This window comes from Ursus arctos, unplaced genomic scaffold, assembly GCF_023065955.2.
Source record: "Ursus arctos isolate Adak ecotype North America unplaced genomic scaffold, UrsArc2.0 scaffold_13, whole genome shotgun sequence".
NCBI classification, from domain to species: Eukaryota; Metazoa; Chordata; class Mammalia; order Carnivora; family Ursidae; genus Ursus; species Ursus arctos.
Genome location: NW_026622797.1, coordinates 15,940,749 through 15,961,760, shown reverse-complemented (window position 1 = coordinate 15,961,760; position 21,012 = coordinate 15,940,749). Strand labels below are relative to the sequence as shown.

At 44.5% G+C, this 21,012-nt stretch overlaps 1 protein-coding gene across 1 annotated transcript in view; it reads left to right on the top strand.

Annotated features, from left to right (window-relative positions):
- Positions 1 to 21,012, top strand: part of PPP1R14C (protein phosphatase 1 regulatory inhibitor subunit 14C) — an 84,205-nt gene that overhangs the window by 1,257 nt on the left and 61,936 nt on the right. The window lies entirely within an intron of this gene.

Below are 21,012 nucleotides of genomic sequence, written 5' to 3'. Positions count from 1 at the left end.
GTTCACACACAAGTCCGACGGCCGTGTAGATGCTTGATGTTAGGAGAAATATTTAGAATAAGCGGTTACAAACGTCTGCTAGAAGAATGAAGCCAAAATGATTCCCCACGAGAGTCTTTAATAACAGCGATTCTGAATGAAGTATTGTACTTCTCTTAAGGGCGTGGAGTTTGGGAAGGGTGGGAGAATGGAGAGAATGAATAATTAAGGATACGGCTTCGAAGTTAAAGCAGGTTTGTGTCCATACAGCTGTTAACGCTGTTAGCAAAAATGAAAGCCAGATGAACTCATTGGCTTTTCTCCTGGTTTGGGGTATTCTGTTTTTCACACATTTTATGGCCTATTGTGAACACATCCTTTCCTTAACATTCTCATCGCAGGAGTCAACAGCATCCTCATTAGGGACTACTGATGAATGATTAGGATATAATGAAGCTGGACTATATGACTAATGGGCTTGTAAAAATATATTGTTTCTCCAGCCTGGCTCTTAGGAAAAGCCATTTTAATTGCATAAAGAAAAACTGGCCAACATAGGAAGTGTTCCTGGGATTTTTTTTTTTTTTTGGTAGGAAGTTGGCAAAACTCTTTCAAGAAACACTGTATTTGATTTAAATGGGGTTACTGTTGGGGTGGACGGATGTGCTCAGTCTTGCCTCTGTAGAATCCAGTTAATTTTCATTTATTTCATACTGACCTTTATACTCCATTTTGGATTTGGAGAAGATTTAATAGAAAAACTACTGTTGAAATTAACAGTGCTTTAACAGTGCTCCTTTTATGGGAGACTAATTAGGTGTTGGGGAAACTAGAGAGTTCAGCCCCTTAGCAGGTGGGCAAATCAAACATTTTAAAAATTCTTCAGAATAATTGGGGGAAAATGGTGGATTGGATGTTCACTGTATTGAACATGTGGGTTACATGCGTGTTTTAAAGGGTGAACATCACCTTGAATCTTTTCCTTGTACATCTCTTCTCCTATTTTAGACCTTCTGACGTACAGCAAACTAGAGATTTGAGAGAGGGCTATATGCTGCCAGCATGTCATTACAATGTGGGAAGTGTTTCTCTTCAAGTTGTTTGCTCGGTCATTTAGGTGGAAGGAATATTGGTCATTGAGAAGGTTGTTGGCAGTTTGTAATTACCAAGCTGATGATACACCTTCCTTTAATGATAAAAAGCATGTGGTCTCCTAAGTAGGCATATATAGAATTGTTTTCCTCCATCTATTTCTGCACTGGTCGGGTTCTATTTTTAGCTTAGCTTCTCTGGTCTGGTAGCCTTTCCCTGCTGATGGCTTCAAGTTATGTCAGCCTCTGCTTTCTTAATCGAGAAGGACCTGCCCTGGCTAATAGCTCTGAGTCTCATGAATATAGAGGGTAGGGAATGCTCCTTTTACACTTAAAATTGGTAATGTTGTCAAATTTTTATTGCATGCAGTTGACACAGAAAGCGAATTTGTCAGACTTCAAACTGGCCGGAGGCCTGAGCTTTCTGCCAAGTTGGGGAAGATGATGAACACATATTTAATTTCAGAAGAACTTATATCAGGCCGGTCAGCAGTTGGATGACCTGTCCTTTTCGGGATAGAAAATAGTGATCTTTGGGAGAGGCGTAAAGCATGATAATTAAAATTAGGAGTGGGAAAGAAGAAATACACAGAATACCTTCCTGGCTGCGGTCTTATCTAGAAGTTTGCAGTGGCCAGTCAATTTTGTTTGGAGAATAATCTAAAGACAGCATCTGGGAGTGCTTATTAGGTGCTGTTCTCGGCACTTCGTATGGACTAACTAATTTAGTCTTTACAACAACCCCACGAACAGGGTGCTGTTGTCTGTTTTACAGATGAAGAAACTGAGACACAGAGGAAGAGGCTTTCCCAAGCTCACAGAGCTGGTGAATGGCTGGGCGTGGGCACGGCAGTATGAACCATGGCCGTGTGGCTCTGGGCCCACATGCTAATTTCCGGGGCTGCCTCTTAAGTTTGCAGGGGTCTATGCAAGAGAATAGTTGGAGGCCCTCATAGCATAGGTCTAAATATTTAAAAATAATGCATTTGTAACGAGCATGATATAAAATTTATTCTGTCTACCTACCTTGACAATGATCTCTCCATAGGGGCCTGGAAGGCTAGGTTTGAATTTTGAATTCTCAGACTTCCCAGAGCTCACAGCTGGCATGCTGCCGGAGAATCCCCTGGCCTCGGGTCTGCTTTCTTTTCTTCCCACCCATGGTGCAGTCTCACCTGGTGAAGAGCATTGTGTCCACTCGCCTATCCAAGCTCTGTCACCCCTTCATCATACCTTTGGCTCAGACCAGTGGCAAAGGCCCCCTTGCGGGGAAAGATCTGGGAGGAGTCTGTTCATGCCCTGGAAATGGCTTGGTATTGGATCAGGAAACTCCGGGCCTCTGCAGCGGAGCCTAAAACCAGACAGAGGGACAGGCATTCCAGGTAGTTGGGTCCAGTTGGTCCTAAGAACTCTGCAGGAAGATGGGTGTGGGAGGATTAGGGCCCAGGACCCCGGCCCTTCTTAACCCAGTCTAAGGGCGGTATCGCTGCATGCCACATCGAACAGCCTTTGGGTTGTAGAGCTAAGTGTTTTTATAAATTCTAAAATGCTCAGTTGTGTTTATAGTTATTTTCCATTTCATCTTCTTGTACAGATAGTTAAATTTTCAGCTAGGGATTTGGTTATAAGGGAACAGTTAGGATGGATCTGTATCCACATTTAAGAATTTCTGTTTTGAGACGTTTTCATATCTCGTCCAAACCCAGACAGTTTTTAAGAGCATTTGAAATCTGGCATCGCGTCTCCTTTGACAAGTGTTGCAAGATGGCTTACTGGATAAGTGATATCATTTTTTTCTCATCTTTCCCAGCATCAAGATAACATCTGTACTTCCAGTTTTGCAATTTGCTTTGCTTTGGAAATAAAAGCCTGTTGTTAACCTCAGATTATTGAAATACCTGTAGCAGCCTCACCGTAAACAGACTTGTGCGCGGAGGGCATTTCCTGGGTTACCCTGAGGGTCCGGTTGGCTTTTCCCTTTGTTGCAGCTGTCTGCATTTTATTATTTTATTATTTTTATTTTTTTAAAAAATTTATTTATTTATTTGACAGAGAGAGAGAGAGAGCCCAACCAGGGGGAGCAGCAGGCAGAGGGAAAGGGAGAAGCAGACTCCCTGCTGAGCAGGGAGCCTCACGTGGGGCTCGATCCCAGGACCCCGGGGTCATGACCTGAGCCGAACGCAGACACTTAACCAACTAAGCCACCCAGGCGCCCCAGCTGTCTGCATTTTAAAACGCGATTTCAGTCATGTCATACCTTTGCATCTTCCCTGACTCCCTGTCATTGCTCGTTCTGTAAATCAGTGTTTTTCCAAATGTTTTGATGGTGACCCTAGAAAGATTTAGATTGCTGCCTGACACACGGACTCATGGATATATGAAAGACACATGGATTCACAAAGCACCACTTAATATTACTACGTATGCTAGAGAAAAAATGACAAGGGTAATGTAAAATATGACTTTATTAATGTTTAAATATAATATTCTGCTCTATTTCCTTTTCCAGAATTGCTGGTTGTGACCCTCTGAATTGATTTCAGGGGCGCCTGGGTGGCTCAGTCAGTTAAGTGTCTGACTCTTGATTTTGGCTCAGGTCGTGATCTCAGGGTCGTGACATTGAGCCCCATATCCTGATGCTTTGCAGTGGGCGTGGAGCCTGCATAAGATTCTCTCTCCCTTTTCCCTCTTCCCCTCCCCCAGCTTGTGCTCTTTTTCTCTCTAAAATAAATAAATAAATTTAAAAAATAAATAGATTCCATAACATTTTTGGACAGTGGCATGCAGTTTTAAAAATACTCCTCCAGGGGCACCTGGGTGGCTCAGTCAGTTAAGCGTTTGACTCTTGATTTCCATTCAGGTCATGATCTCAGGGTTGTGGGATCAAGCCCCGAATCGGGCTCCGTGCTCAGCGGGGAGTCTGCTTGAGATCATCTCTCTCCCTCTGCCCTTCTCCACCACCGCCCTCCCCCTGCCATCTCTCTAGAATAAATAAATAAATCTTAAAAAAAAAGTACTTCTCCAGAAAGGGAAAAGCCTAAACTATGTGATAGAGTTAGCTGGTGCTTAATAAATGCTCTGTGTGCATCAGATATGATTCGTGTAGTGCTAGTAACAATCCCTGATATGCTCATTTTGTCGATATAGAAACTGTCAAGGAGATGCCAGAAAGTTGCCCCAGGGCCCACAGCTGAAACGTGGCAGTGCAGGGCCGTGTCCAGGAATTCCGACGCACCTTCCGCCTGCACCGAGTGCTTCTCAAGGCAGCACAGTGCCAGGACCTTCTGTGAACTTCCATATATCGTCCACTCCCCAGAAGTGGCTGTGGGAATCTCTAAGTTCACTGATCTTGCAGAAATACCACCATCGGGGAGTTGTTCTTATACGTGGATCAGGCTTCTAGTTACAAGTTCAAGTCCTTGTTTTGCATATAGATTCCCACTCTGCAACACCACATTTCGCTGTTTTGCCATTTTCTTAGTACCTGAGCCAGAAGGTAGAATGTTTAGAACTTGGTTTGTGGATCATTAGGTGAATCTCCATCTGTTTAGGTATTGCAGAATGAATAAGGCTTTTTAAAGAATTGCTTTTTAAAAAAATACCTCCATAAACTCAATCTGTAAAATATTAAGGAAAAAATTAAATATCTTAGAAGTCTACGAATAAAAGAATTCTCAGTTGCCAAGGGAAGAAAAGTACTTCACACGTTTCCCTTTGGAACAGTAGTTAGGGAAATTTGGGGTAGAGGCGGTGCTTAAGAGAGTAAATGATCTGTAGCTAGAAGAACTGAAGTCACATCGTGGCGCCAGCATTGACTAGTCGTGGGAGCGGAGGCACTTTCCATAATAACCTCTCTGAGCCTCACCTTCCCTGCCCTCTTTGCAGGGATGGGAAAGTCATGGAACAGAGAAGCTGGAACACAGTAGGTCTGCAGCCACTGTTGTACCTTGAACCATAACCAGCCACTACTATCGCTTATTCTCTGTGATGTGCGCAGAGGACAGGAAGGAAGAAAAAATAAGACATTCACATCTATTTGGTGATAGAATTTGGAGAAGACGGGTGGATACTTTGGGGTTAGGGATGTTGGTATGTGTTTGAACTTGAACGTGGGCAAATCGTCTCTATATCCTTCCTTTTTCTCCTAGAATCTTCCTTATTCTGGGAGTTCCTGTGGGTTTTCATGTATGTATGGGGAAATTAGACTTTAATTTGTGTTCATTTTCTTCGTGTATGTCCTACTATGGTAGAGCACAGTTCTTCCACCATTAAGCATCTATTTGAATGAATGAAAAAGAGTCAAGCATCAGAAAACGTGTTTTAGCATTGAATGAGTTAGTGGCATTTCTTTATTAGAGTCACAGCTAGGAAAAAAAAGTAGATTTCTGGTTTTGTTACAGTAATCCACATCCCACTCTTGGATTATTACTGTTTTATTTCAGCGTTGTTGAAAAGTACACCTACCTTCATTGACTTACTTGCTCCCAACAGGAGTTTACAAATCGTGGTTGCAGTGCATTGATTTTTCAGCTTAGACGGAGAGAATTCTTTCGAGAATCTGCTGTTCCTGGTATCTCCCGCCCACCCTCTTTTCCTCTGCTTCTGCTGTGCCCCTTGCCACACTAGCTCTGCCTGTGGTTCTCACCTGGGACTCACTTTTGTGCTTCCAGGGTCTTTTGCTTTTCTCCCAGCTCTGCAACGACGCGGCTGCACATGGCAAACCTCGCCTCATTGACAGCTGTCCTCAGACGAGCCTCTCTAGATGAGGGCAGAGCAAAGTCTGCATTGTTTCTTCCCACGTGGTGCGTGCACACGTTGCCCACAATCCCATTTCCCGGTGTCCTCCATCGCCCCAGGCCGTCCGTGGCTATTTCGTGACTAGTTCAGACTGTCACCTGTCTTTTCAAGGCAGCTTTTTCCATGTTCTTCCCTCCCTGCAGCCCAGTCCTTGGCCTCCTCCTGGGTCAGCCAGTGAGGCCACCCAGGGGCCTCTTCCCTTCATCGCCCTCCTGCCTGGAATGGGTTTGCAGCTGGGCTCCCTGCTAGAAATAGCAATAGCCATCACCTGCCGCGAAGAACACGTCCCTTCCTCAATCCTGTATCCCCTCTGGTTGCCACTCACACTATCTAGTTCTCTGGAACTTTCTCCAGACATTGTTTATCCACCAAGCTGCCCCGAGGGCCTTGCTGTTTCTCAATCCAGGGGGATTGTGTGAGTCTTTATTTGCCTTGGCCTCCTGCCACCGTAGGTGCCCTCTGCCACTCCCTAGGGAAGCCTTTGGCTTCTGGGCCGCCTCTCCCGGTCTCACACTCTTCTCTAGCTACTTCTCCAGCCCCCTTCTGGGCTTTCTTTCTCTGCCTGTCTTTTTGGTCTGACGTTGCACAGGGTCTGTCTTTGGGCCCCTGCTCTGCCTTCTATGTTTTTTTTTTTTTTTCCCTGCTCTCGCACGCTCTTTCTGGGTGATACGAATATTCCTGCGGCTTCAGTTGCTGGCCATATGCTGACAACTCTTCCATCTGTATTTTTAGCCCAGATCTGTTTTCTGAGGATCAGACATATTCAGAGAGTTTTGAAATGGACAACTCCACTTAGATGTGCCATGGGAGCCTCGAGGTTAACTGGTCTGCAAATGAGTTTCCCTTCGTCTGCAGACCTCCTCCGTGTCCTTCGTTCCCTCGTGGGTGAATAGCAGGTGCTGCGGTCAATGGATGTCCCAGCCAGAGATGCTGCTGCCATCCTCTCTCTTGCCTCTGCCCTGCACGTCACGCCCGGCTGCCACGGAGTCTTGTGGACACTCGCTCCTTACGGCTCTGCGACCTGGTGCCTTGACTTCTCGCTGCCACCGCATTCGTGCGGCCCCTTAGCATTTCTCACCGATAGATGCTTCCATCTTAGTTCTCTCCAATTACTACCACCCTGAGTCCTGGTACCCACCCCCAGCAGCAGCCCCTGCTTTGTTGCAGGGAGGGCGGCTTGCTTCTGCCACTAACACAGCTCCCCGCGGAGGGCCGGGGGACTTGTACATTTGTCTCCTACAGTCAAACTTGATAATAACTTTAGGAGAAGGGGGTGGTGGTGTTATCTTCCTTTCTTCATTTTGTAGTGGAGGAAACCGAGATCAGAGACATTGTGACCTCTCCCTGTCTAAGGCCGTGCTGACCCCAGAGGCACCTAGCCGCGACGCTGCGCCTGTGCCCAGCAGCTCCCCATTTATTGCGTTCCTACTGGATACCCCATCCTTGCAGTAACTCTGCAAGAAGCTGAGGTGCGGAGAGCTTGAGCCACAGGCCCCAGTCAGAGGCCACGTCCCTCTCAATGGCACAGTCAGGAACAGACACCTGTCTCTGGTTCCTGGGCTGGGACCTTCCCCCGCTGAGTCCTCTCCTCCAGCTGCCCTTCGCTGTGGCAATTCCAGGTGTTCTCTGAAATCTGGATCCTGTTCTTTCCCACGGCCTTCACGACAAAGCATGAGCCGTTAGGCTACAGCCAGAGCTCAGGAGCTTGCCTTGCCCGCCTCTGTAGCCCCCTCTCTTGCCCCTGTCCCCTACCCCTGAGATCCTAATGCAGGGCAGACAGGAACCCCCCAGGCTTGCTTCTTCCATCTCCCAGACCATCTCCCCCTAACTCTCCTACCTTGCCCACCTGTTACCAGTTCTTCGGGCTCACCCTTGGGGTATCTCCTTTAGGAAGCTTCTCCAATCAACATCCCCTCACTGGCAGGCTGGCTGGCAGGCCCTCGCTGGCTTGTGCTTATTTATCCCCTTCTTGGAACACTTCCTGTAATTCTGTCTCTCGAAGCTCCATGAGGGTAGGGTCCTGTGGTCCCTACAGCCCCAGTGTCCCTCGCACACCTGGGTGCCCTGAGGTGTCCAGCACCTGGCCGTCAATGAGCGTGACGGAAACTGGCCCTCCAGACCGTCTTCTGGAGCTGTGCGTTTCAGACACACATAGCTCAGATTAGCTGCACTAATGTAATTCGGCTCTGCCTGGGTTATAAGTCTACTTTTTTATCGTTGACTCGAAGTTTCGGTTCTCTCCCCTGGTTGTCAATTATATCTGTGCTGTGCTTTGAACCTGTGAGCGGAGAGGAAGTGGCAGTGGAATGAAGCCCAGGGGCAGGGGGGAGAGTCTTCCAAGGAAGTAATCACAGCTTACTGCCATTCTTCTCTATAATTTTAATTTTTCAGTATGTACAAGAGTCCTATTTTATTTGCACAGTCACTGTTCATTTTCCCCGAGAGTGGCTGTGCTTGCTGGGCCAAGAAGGGGTGAATGCTTTTCCATCAGCAGATAAGATTCAGAGCGACAGGCTCACACAAGTCTTAATAAGATGAGGAATGAGAGCCAGGATTCCTGCCTCTGCTTCCAAGTTTGGGCCAATAAAGTCTCACCAGGTATTTCTGAGTCAGGACTGGTGCTCTGGAAATCTGTTTCACTGTGTAAAACCTTAGAAAAAAGAAGAGACCAGAGTGCGGATTCGTCTCTAAAACATGACTTTATGGTTGAGGAAAAAGCGATCAAAGAAGGGCTTTTCCTTTTTTAAAGAAACTGTGGAAGGAACTTTGGAGAATTGATTGGTTGGTTGGTTGGTCGATTGGTGCATTCGTTCCAACGGATATTTGCAACCTTCATCCTTTAAAATTGGGTAAGAGGAAAAGAACAAGAAAGGAACCCTTTCTGTTATAGGAGAAAAATGGAGGTGTCCATATGATTGAAAGCCCTTCGAGGGCAGAGACTATGTCCTGCTCACAGTCGTATTGTATTAGTGTATTCGGTATGTTCATTTACTGCCTAGTGGCTCCGTGCTTCTTCCCTTACTCAAAGCCTGTTTTCAGGAAAGGGTATGATTAATTTATTCACTTTATAATGTAAATGACTGAACACACTTTAATTATCTTTCCTTTTAATAGGAAGTAAGGTTTTAAGTAAGAGAAAGTAATCTCTTCACAGCCGAACTTCAGGAATCGATGAACAGGGCAGGATGTATTATTTGGGGGCTCTGGGACCTTGTTGGCATCTATGAAATCTACGGAATCAAAGCATGTCCATTGTTCCCAGGATGTCATGGGAGGGACCCTGGCTTGCGGAACTGGATGTCGTTAGGCTGCTGCTTAATTAGCTTGATGACCTTGGCAAGTCATATTCATGATAGACTTCTGTTTTCAGGTTTTCTCTCCTTATCTGGAAAAATGAGGGTAGTCTAGGATTTTGAAACTCCACCCTTTAGAACTTCTATGATAAAGGTGCCCTACCCTGCAGAAAATGGGATTTATTAAAGAGAGGGTGATATTTAAAGCGTCATAGAAGGGTCTTTCTCTCTTAAGGCAAACCTGAGACAAGCATTAGGCTAGTTCACCAAAGGATCATCTAATCGCAGAGCTAATTCCAGTAGCTGAAGTGAGAGTATATCCATCCTTCCCTTGGCATGACCTCTTGTGTGATGTGTCTTGGATAGGAAGAATCAGATTGAGAAACCTTCCAAAAACACCCTCTTTCCCTCCTCCTCCTGTTGACTTCTAAGTTAAATTTGAAATCTTGACACTGCAGATATCATAGGTACCCTATCTGCCTTTTAAAGAAAAATTTAATTGGGTTAACCTTTAAGAAGAGCTGGCATATTTGACTTAAAATTTTCAGTGTATAACTTATAATATTGGCTGTTGGAGGGCTTTTCCTCTTCCTATTATTTGTCCTTTATCTTCGCAGCTCATAATTAACTAATAGAGGTATTTATTTTTAACTTGTGTTGAGATATAAAATGAGCATCTGAGAGGGAAAATAGTAGCAGCTTTAGGAAATAAAAATTTTAAAAGGTGAAGGGTAAAGTAGCCTAAATAAGAGGCTGAACAAATCTGTATAAACAAATTAATTTTCCCTGGGGAATTTATTCCTAGAATGTCATTTTATAGTTAGTTTTAGAATGAATGATGGGATAGAAAAAAGAAATTAAGATTTTTCATGGACAGTTCTGGTGGGAAGTGGAAAGCAGAATTTTTTGCTCTTAATAATATTTGTTTATTTTGTATGATGATAGAGTCCATAAAGCCCCATCAGATAATCCCATTCAATCCACACCAAGACTCTGTGATATAAATTGCTACCTAATTTTAAAAAAAGATTTATTTATTTGAGAGAGAGAGCGAGCGCATGCACATGGAGTGGGGGCAGAGGGAGAGGGAGAGAGAGAATCTCAAGCAAACTCCCTATCAAGTGCGGGCTCAATTCCAAGACCCTGAGATTCCAAGACCTGAGCCGAAATCAAGGTGCCCTTGAGCCTCAGTTCTGTTGTTTTAAAAATGCGGTTGCTATGGAGGTGCCTGGGGGGCTCAGTCACTTAAGGGTCTGACTTGGGCTCAGGTCATCATCTCAAGGCCCTGGGATGAAGCCCCGAGTCCACCTGGGACTCAGGGGGCAGTCTCCTTAGCCCTCTGCCCCTCCTCCCACTTGTACTCTCTCTCTTTCAAATAAATAAATAAAATTAAAAAAAATAAAACAACAGAACTGAGGCTCAGAGAGGCTTATTTCCATGCCCGAGTTTAAGTTGTCAGCAGGAAAAAGAGGCAGACTCACACTTGGAAACAGCAACCATAAGGGTCACCTCCCCCACCCTGGTCATTTCTACCTGTTCTATCATGTCTGCGCCATACACCGGGCAAAGCTCCTCCGATTAATTATTTGATACATTTTCGAATATGCTTCATCTTAGTTGAACGGTTTATAGGATTCCATTCTATGTTTGTTTGCAGTTTATTAGATGAGCCATCAGCAGGATTCAGCAATGTCTTTAGAAACATGCAAATCCAGCAGTTCTCAAGTATGCATCATAGGAAGTGTACTACTTGTTTCTTGGATTGTCAAGTCTGCACAAACAGTATTGGAACACTTAGGAGTTTTGAGGTTAAAAGTTAGAAACTCACCTTAAATAAAACTTTGGTTACAGAGTGGGTATTTTATCCTACCTGTTTGAAAGCATCAGCTGTCACCTGTCCCATGATAGAAGTAAAGAAATGATGCTTGTAAGTAAAATGCGTAAACGCCTTAACAACTTCTTTTGCTTCTGCCAAAGGATATTTTTGTCCTGAGCTGCTTGTCCAATCATCTGTTAATATCTTTTATATTTTATATATCAGTAGTACAATGGGTGTAGATGCTGTGTTCATTTCTGCAGATGTCAAAAGAATCAAATCTGTTTCAAGCCAAATAGGGAAGTTGTTGAGATTTCAGATTGGTAAAGATGATTTTTCTGTTTAGTGCTTATGAGCCAATACTCGACATAACAATTCTAATTAGTCAACTGGTTTTTCTTCTGTTGGTGGCGGGGTGTGGCAGCTCTCTGACAAGTCAAGAGAAAATGAGTCATTGATTTGGGGCTAAAACATGATTATGCTTGCCGCAATGAAAAGAGCCTACAAATATTACTACTAAAAAAAAATATGTACTCTCTCTGGTAGACAAGTGCCTTTTGTTAAGCTAGAATATTCCATTTCTTCATCAAGCCCCAGATGGTTCAGCATTCAGTCATCTTCTGCCAGAAGCAGTTTATATGGATGGATGTTTAAATAAAAACGTGTGTATTTAGGTAAATAGAACATCATCTAAACTAGCCTGAGACTTTAAAACCATTTAGCTGCCAGTCATGTCTCAAACCTCTAGGAGGTTTGCATATTAAACTTCAGAGAGGGAGAGTGGGCTGCATTTTGTAAGTGCAATATCCCAAGTTTGAATTAACTCATAGCTCTAAAGAAGAAAATGAGGAACTGGTCTGTTTATCATTGACACCTTACTGTGAATTGCCTCGCATAGAGCAGTTTAAGGCAGTGAAGGAGGGCAAAGAATGAGATACAGAGACCATAGAAAACATTTAGTGACGTGCATATGGCCCCCCACCTCTGCAGGTGCGAGGCCGGGGGCTCTGAGCAGGCCTGGTGGGTGTGGCGTGGACCAGGCTTCTTCTCAAGGAATTCCTTGAGAAGCGTGTCTTTTTCTCTCTGGCCCCACTTTGCAAAATCTCAACAAATGGAAAAGTTCCTAGATATGGCTTCCTGCTGGTGGTAGGAAATAGGTTGTCTCCTTTCAGAGATCCCTTATTGGTTACAACCTTGGGTTCCTTTTAAATGCTAAATGCCCGGACTGGGTGGCTCATTCGGTTGGGCGTCTGCCTTCAGGACAGGTTGTGATCCAAGCCCCACATCGGGCTCCCTGCTCAGCGAGGAGCCTGCTTCTCCCTCTCCCTCTGCCTGCTGCTCCCCTTGCTTGGGTTCTCTCTCTCTCTCTGTCAAATAAATAAATAAAACCTTAAAAATAAATGCCTGGCCTGGTGCAGGGCATTGCATTATAAGAGAGATGGGGCATCTCGCTGGGGCAGGAGTGGGCTTGGGCTGCCTGGCAGGATGAGGCCGGCTCCCTGCACCTGCCTTTATCCGCAGTGTGGGTATGAGTCGTCATCCTTGGCCTCCTTTAGTCTCCCCTTTTAAATGACACAGTCCTCTCAGGGACGTTTTGAGGATTAATAATGTTAAAAAATCGTCTCAGGAAAAGCCCACGATATGTATGAAAGTACCATTAGCAGCATCTATGCTCTTTTTGCCATGACTGATTCAGCCTTGTTACTACAAATATTTATGTTAAAGGTACATTTTTTGGCCAAAAAGAGAACAGAGGCGTTTGGGGTTTTTATTTTTTATTTTTGAGGGGGTTTAAGCCGTGGTTGAAAATTTGGGGCACACACCAGGTTTTATGAATATGAAATAACCTCGCCAGTGTCTCAGAATGAAAAATTTTGTTGGGCTGCTTCAAGAGAATTACCTTTTCAGTTCAAGAGAACTATTGCATGTGAGTTAAGTGATAATATATCTATTATCATATAACATTCATTCTGGATAAAAATCTTTTTCATAGGGTATCTTTCATATGTGCCTGGAAGAAGGGCTGCAAAGATGTGTAATAAATATTAGTAGTGTTTTTAGTGTCATTATGGGTAATTTTTATTTTGTTTACGCTTTGTCCAGTGAACGTATTCCTTTTATGTGAGAAAGCTAAGGTTATTTTAAAAAAGAGGTGGGCGTGGATATGCCTGTTGTTACCGGTAAGAAAAGGGCTCCCTGCTCTTCAAGGACACCAGCTCCCCTTCACAGGGATTTATGATATGAAGACCAATTCTCGTGGGGCTTTGCCTTCTCTTCTTTTTTGAGGCAGCCAGGAGGTTTCTATTTGTAATTGCAAATAATCAAGGAAAAGTAAGCTAACAATTTTGTTCATATTTGATCCTTGACCTTTGCTGACTAAGTGCTAATCACACTTTGGGAAGTCAGGGTGTCCTTATCTTTCTGGGTGGCTAGACCACCATGGGGGAAACAACATGATCAAGGAGAGCACAGACCCACATGCAAATTCTGTTGCACTTGGTCTTATAGACGCCACTCATTTCCAGTTCCTTAGGTCATCACCTTTCCCCTCCTTCAGTGAGGTTGTGTCCTACATTTGCAATACAGTTAGATTACATTGTCACATACTGCATCCCTTCCTGAGATCCCCCAATCTCCTAAATGATTTTTTTAAAGTGTGCATACAAAAGGCTTACTCTTTGTGCTGTGAAGTTCTGTGGGTGTTGGCAAATGCGGAGTGTCACGTAAACTCTCATAATATCACATGGAATAATTTCATCACCCTAAAAAATCTCCTGGGCTTCATCCATTCAATGCTTTCTGCTTCTCCCCAGGCCCCTGATAACCACTGATCTTTTTAGCAATGCCATAGTTTTGCCTTTTCTGGAATGGCATAGAATTGGAACCAGATAGTATGTAGGCTTCTCAGACTGGCTTCTTTCCCTTAGCAATAGGCATTTGATATTCCATCTATGTCTTTTTTGTGACTTGGTAGCTCAGCTCTTTTTATCACTGGGTAATATCCCATTGTATAATGTTGGAGGCTGTCTTGGTTGCTTCAGGGTTTTGGTGATTATAAATAATCTGATATAAACATGTGCAGGCAGGCTCCTATGTGGAGATAAGTTTCAAATCAGTTGGGTAAATATGCCAGACATAGTTTTAGATGTTGAGGGTACAGGTGCCAGGGGTCCTGCAGTGAACCAAAGAGACCAAGTCCCTGTGCTCTGAACACAAGTACGATGAGCAAACCACAGTGGGTTCAGCTCATGAGAAGTGCCGTGAAAGGACTAGAACAGGCCAATAGGATAAAGGGTGAATAGTTAGTCCCACCTCTTTGGACAAGCTGTCACACGTGCACCTGGACCTACATGATAAGAGATGACCTCAGCCGTGCAAAGGCCCTGGGAGCACGTGCCACTGAGGTTTGCTCATTTTGGTCTGTACAGTATTCCACATGTGAGTACATCACACTTCTTTTTCATCTGTTTTGCTTTTGATGGGCATTTGAGAGGTTTCCAGTTTGGGACTATTCTGAATCGAGGTGCTGTGAACATTGCCGCACATGTCTTTTCGGGAACATATGCCTGCGTTTCTGCTGGGTTATATGCATGGTGGTGAGATAGCTGGCTTAGTGGGTGTGCATATGTTCGGCTTTGCTGCGTATTTCCAGATGATTGTATATGGCAGCCAAAAGTAATTATACTGACTTACACCCCCACCGCAGTATAGGAAAGAGCCGGTTGTTTCACACCCTTGCCAACACTTGGTGTTTTCTCGTTTTCATTTTAACTCTTACATATACCATCACATTGTGGTTTTAGTTTGCATTTACCTGAGGACTTAGAAAGTTCAGCCCCTTTTCATATGCTTATTGATACTTTGGGGATCCTCTTTGGGAAGTGCCCGTTCAAAGCTTTTGCCCACTAAAAACTGAAAGGTTGAGTCGAGTTGTCTGTCTTACTGATTTTTATGTATCCTGGCTACTAATCTTTACACATCCTGGATCTCAGTCCTTTGTCAGAAATACGTGTTGCTTATTTTCTCCCACCTTGAGAGCTGCCGTTTTCACTCTTGTAACATTAAGTGTCTTTTGGTGAATAGAAGTTCTTAATATTAATATCGTTCAATTTACTGGTTTTTTGCTTTATAGTCAGGGTGTTTTGCATCCTGTTTGAGAAATCTTTGCTCCAAGGTCATGAAGCTGTTCGCCTGTGTTACCTTTTGGATGCTTCAGTGTTTTACCTTTTATATTTAGGTCTGTAATCTATCTGAAATTGATTTTTGTGTATAGTGTAAGGTAGGGATCAAGATCCGTTTTCCCCTCCAGTTGACCGTGTGACATTTATTGGAGATCCTTCTCTCCCCAGTGCACTGTAGTCACAAATCAGGGGACCTCATCTGTGTGGGTCTCTTAGAGATTCTGGTCAGTGTGTTTTAATGTTGAGTTGGGCCTTCCCGTCTTGCTCACAATATTCCCATTTTCATTTCCTGGCACAATGGCCCATGCACTCAAATGGTAAATGGTTAGTAAATAGCAACTAAGTATACAAGGGGCAGGTCTGAACTTGCCATTAGGCAAGAGTATTAAAAATCCCATGGGGCGCCTGGGTGGCACAGCGGTTGGGCGTCTGCCTTCGGCTCAGGGCGTGATCCTGGCGTTATGGGATCGAGCCCCACATCAGGCTCCTCCGCTATGAGCCTGCTTCTTCCTCTCCCACTCCCCCTGCTTGTGTTCCCTCTCTCGCTGGCTGTCTCTGTCTCTGTCAAATAAATAAATAAAATCTTAAAAAAAAAATCCCTAGGCTCAGGCTCAAAGAAAAGATAACTCAGATTTCATTTTAGAGAAGACTTTACTTGAACTAGTTAATTATATTTCTTCAACATGACCCAATATGGTTTTGGACCCATCCTGCTGATGAAAGTCCTAGGGATGGGGTGCCTGGGTGGCTCAGCCATTAAGCGTCTGCCTTCAGCTCAGGTCATGATCCCAGGCTCCTGGGATCGAGCCCCACATCGGGCTCCCTGCTTGGTGGGAACCCTGCTTCTCCCTCTCACACTCCCCTTGCTTGTGTTTTGTGTTCCCTCTCTGTCTCTCTCTGTCAAAAAAAAAAAAAAAGAGAGAGAGAGAGAGAGAGAGTCCTAGGGAGGGTGGTTTAACTTTAGACTATCCAGTCTGTAGTATTGTATTTATTCAACCATCCAGCCAGCCACCCAATAAATATTTGTTATGGGCCTACTATGTACCAGGCGTAAAGGAGAACTATCAAATAATGGGATTCTTTCCAGAGTTCCTGTTTTTAATTTTAGAATATTTGTTCTTTCTTTCTTTACAAGTTAAATGCTTCTCTCTTTACCAGTTACAATACTCAGTACAAGAAGGGTAATTTTTGGAATTTTCTTCTATTTCTAGGATAGCTTGTTCTATTATAGTTATTTAAAATTTTTTTTGTGTGACAGTCTGGGTAAACAGGCAATAGGCCTAAGTATTAGAACTTTTATGTTGCTATTGGAATATTTTAAAACAAATAGAACCCTACAAAAGAAAAGAGATTACTTTTTTTTAAAAAAATAAGCACATTATTTCATCTAGTGAATTCAATGAGCAGTTAAATACTTTTCTTATTTTCAGAATTTAGCACCAGTGCAAAGACCACATCCAGTGAAATGGAGACATGTGTTTTCAGGAGGTTGGCATTGTGCCCGGAAGGGGCCAGTCGGTGTCCTTACATCAGATTGCACTACAAATGGGTGGCATGCTGAGGGCTGCTGTTGCTCTGGTACCCGTCCATGGGGGACCTGTCTGTTGATGGTTTCTCCGCAGCCGCCATCTTGCTCGGTTATGGTAGGGTCCTGGTTCATGTCACAGGACCTCTCTGCTTCTTGCCTCCCCCCAGGGATATGCATGAGGAGTGGTGAGGTGGGCAGATGGTCTAAGCTGGGGCCAGCCCTTGGCATTAAATGCTGGAAGGTGGGGCTCCCTCTATCCGCTCTTTCTGGCCCGCTGCTGCCTGTTTCTCATGGCTACCAGTTCCACCTGATCAGAGCCCTTTGTGGACGCTGGAAGAGACAGCCATGGAGCTGGGCCATGGCCGGCTCTGCCCTGTGCCTCAGGCGAAGGAAAGAGACTGGCAAGAGAGCAGGGTGTCTGTGCTATCAACTGTCACTTAGATGAGGCAACTTTTATTTGCTTTCGTATTAGTGAATGTCGGCTCTGTTCCGTTTTTAGTTTGTCTCATTGAAACTTCTATATATTTAGTGAAACCTCAGCTACCCAGAGGTCATGAATACTGCAGCCTCAACCCTTTGGAACACAGCGAAGAACCTGGGAGAAAGCAGATGGGGGAACTTTGAGAACCTGAGGAGCTGCCCCGGCGTTCATGTTCTTTATTTACTGGAGAGAGTCTTGGGCGGCGGGGGGGGGAACACATTGGCTCTTACTTTGGCCACAATTCTAACAAGCTTGGCCTCCTGACTTCTAGTTCACCAGGATTTAGAAGCAGCACACCAGGCTGCTCGCTGTAAGTACTGGGAGAAAGTCTACAAGTGACAGCTGACAGCCTGACAGTAAGGGGGTTGACAGAGAATCTATAAAAAGCTCAGAAGATTGGAGCCATCTCATAGAAGACAAAAAGAGCTCTATGCGTGCCAGTGGCCTGGAGGGTAATGCCGCACAATAGAACGTCTGCTCACAGGGCTGACCTGAGTCATTAAGAAAATATTAATTCTGTTGGTAGCCTCTGCTTCAGAGGGCAGATGCATGAGTAATACATTAGAGGGGTTTTCAGGAAAGAGTCCCGGTGTTGACTCTCTGAAATAATTTGCTTATAGAGAACCATTGTTTCCCTCAGGATAGCCAGTATTGTTTCTTTCTCTGTCTGTCTTCCTTCTCTCTTCCTCTCTCTCCCCTTTCCTGTCTCCTTCTTCTTGCTTTCCTTCCTGCTGTTCTCTCTCCCCTTCCTCTGCCCACTCTCCCTTACCTCCCTTTCCCCCCACCTCCTCACCTCCCTCTCTCCCTTAACTGCTTTCCCTCCCCTCCCCACCCCTGCCCGACACAGTGCAGTTTCCCATTTGTCTCTGAAGGACACAGATACCCAGTGGGTTGCTGGTAAATGTTCAACAACTGGTTCTCAGGAAACCAACCAACCAGCCCTGATTTATAGCATTTGTGCCTTTTGTTGGCGTGGCTGCCCCTCCGTGGTTGGTCTCCGGCTACCATTGTGAAGTCCCTGACTGTGGAGCAGGGACGAGTGTTTCCTGCATACAGAGGCAGTAGATGTAAGTAGCTGCCAGAGTGTAGACAGGAGTGGAATGTAATGAAGTCATTAAAAAGTGATAAATTTTGAGCCTTTATTAACTTGATTTTACTTGTAACTAACTTACTTGTATGTTTGTATAATTTAATTTTTAATGACTGTGCTTAATAGCTGGCTCATAAAATTCCTGGAAGGTTAACAGTTGTCTCTCGTGAGCCGTGAGCCCCTCCAGCACATACGCAGCCCCCCGGGGCTGAGGGAGTCTATGCTGTCCTATCTGAGCATAACAACAATCTGAAGAACTCCCGAAGAGAATCCCAGAGGCTTGTAGTTAAGAGAGACCCGTCATCTATCCTGACCTCTCCACCTGCCACTTTAATTCCATCTACAGCCTGGTGAAAGGACAGTCCCAGGCTTCCGCTGCTCGGATTTCTCATGTCCTAGGACACGATCCACCCCTGACCTACACGTTTGAAGGTGGAGGGACACGGGCTCCTCCGGCCCCAAACCAGGACTGGAATGTAGTCTCTGTCTCCTGTTGCTCTCCAGCTTCATTCTCATGGAAACCATACCCGATTCCTGATTTCATAATTTAGCTCAAGACATGTTTTATTTGTGGGGATTAATGTAAAGACTGCCATGTCATTAAGTAAAATCAACAAATGCTTATTAGTGCTTGTTATGTGATAGGTGTTCAGTAACTCCGATTTTTTGATGAAGAATTTATTTTACTGATTCATCACCGATCTATAAAGGATACTTATTATACAGGGCTTATGATATGTTTATTCATAGGTGTGTGTGTCTGTCTGTGTGTGTATATATGTGTATATATATACACACACACGCATACATATAGATATATAACCTATATGTATGTATATATACACATATATACTCATTATATAGTATTTCTGACCTTGAGAACTAATAGTTCAAGTGCTATAGATAGGAAATATTTGATTCTCTTGGGCCAGTGAGACCAGACAACTTTCTAGAAGATCTTTCTAACCCTGGGGCATTGGTGCCTTTATGACACGGTAGAGCTCTTTTGTAAAGCTGTATTTTAGCTTGTGTTTGTTAATGTGGCAGACCACACGAGGCTTACTGTATGAGGCCCTGTGGTGTGGTGGGAAGGACACGGCCTGCCGAGCAAGGCGGACCTGAATCTAAAGCCCAGCTCTGCTGCTCACCAGCTCGTGATTCTTCTTCCTTTGGACTGTTGAGAGTTGGTGTAACGGATATTTCTTCTTTCCTTAAGAAGACTTGATTTATTATGGGCCTCAAAAAAGAAGCTCCTTAGTCTGCAGAGAAAGTTCTTTGGAAATCCTCTCTGACATCTCTCCTGGTGGTGGGCACAGTGGCTGTCACAGGAGGCAGTGGGTGTGTGGGTGCTGTGTGTAATGGGTGGGGAGATGGGCTCCTGACAAGGAATGTGAGTGCGGTAATTTGAGGGGACAGTCAGGCCACTCCAGGTTCCTAAGAGGCCAGAGTCATCCAGATTCATCATGTGGCCAGACGTGGGCGTGAGGTCACGTTCTCACATCCCACGCTTGGGTATCTCCTTGGTCTTGCAGCAGCCATATTGCTGTCTACATCACTCAGTCAAAACATTTCAAGGCCAAACTGGCACTTGCAGTGGCTTCCCTCTTTTTATTGATGGTGTGGTGAATCACCCCCAAAAAACCTGGGTTTTGTTTGTTTTTGAAGGAATTTTAGGTTTACAGAAGAGTTGCAGCGATACGGATGAGTTTTCCCATTTCCCTGTCACCTACTTCCCGTGTTAACATCTTATTACATTTAGCCAAACCAAGAAGTCAACACTGGTATAATACTATTAGCTAAACTATAGTCTTCATTCGGATTTCCCTGTTTTTTTTTTTTTTTTCACTAATGGCCTTTTTCTCTAGCAGAACTTAATCCAGGATATCCTATCACATCTAGTGGAGTTTGTCTTTGGTGCCTCTCGTGTCCCACCCACTCTGAGCCACCTAATCCAGTTCCTTATACCCAAACTTCTTTTCCATTCTTGTGAAAGTGCCTGGATTTAGCCCCAGCTCCTTACTACTCACTTATGGACCCTGGCATATTATTATTGGATTCCTGTCCCCAGATTCTCTGACCTTCTTGGGAGCTGCCCGGGACTGCCAGGGGAACCATCAGAAAATGGACTCCTATGAGGTGGCTCAAATCTCTTCCTGACTGAAAGCTGAGCTCCCCACGGCCTCTTTTCTAGCCCTTCCAACATGATTTTGCACCACCTTCCAGATTCAACTTCGGCCCTCTTCTGCAGACAGGGGGATCTCTTGACAGCCTCCCTAACATTGCTTCCTATCTCACAATTGCCCAACCTCGAGTCCTGCTGTGTGCAAGAACAGTGTTCTCCTTCCGTGCTTTATCTTACTCAGTCTTTAGGACAGTACCTATGAGGGAGACCAATTAGAAACTGAGGCACAGAAAGGTGAGTAACTGGCCGTGGTCACACAACCATCATGTGGTTGAACAAGGATTTGGACTGAGATAGTCTGACTGTAAACTTAGGTTCTTAAGCACTCCAGTCTCTCATCTCAAATTCAAGATGGCCCCATGAGTTTTGCTTATGCCATCCGACATTCCTTCACCAAACCCTTCTGTTTTCTCAGCGAAGATCCTACTCATCCTCCAAAAGCAAATTGAAATCTCATTTCCATGAATTATTTTTTTCACTTTAGGCTGAAACCAATCTGCTTACACAGGATTTCTTAATATTTATAAATCAATTAGAATAAATGCTTTATCTCTCAGCTGGTACTTACCCTATG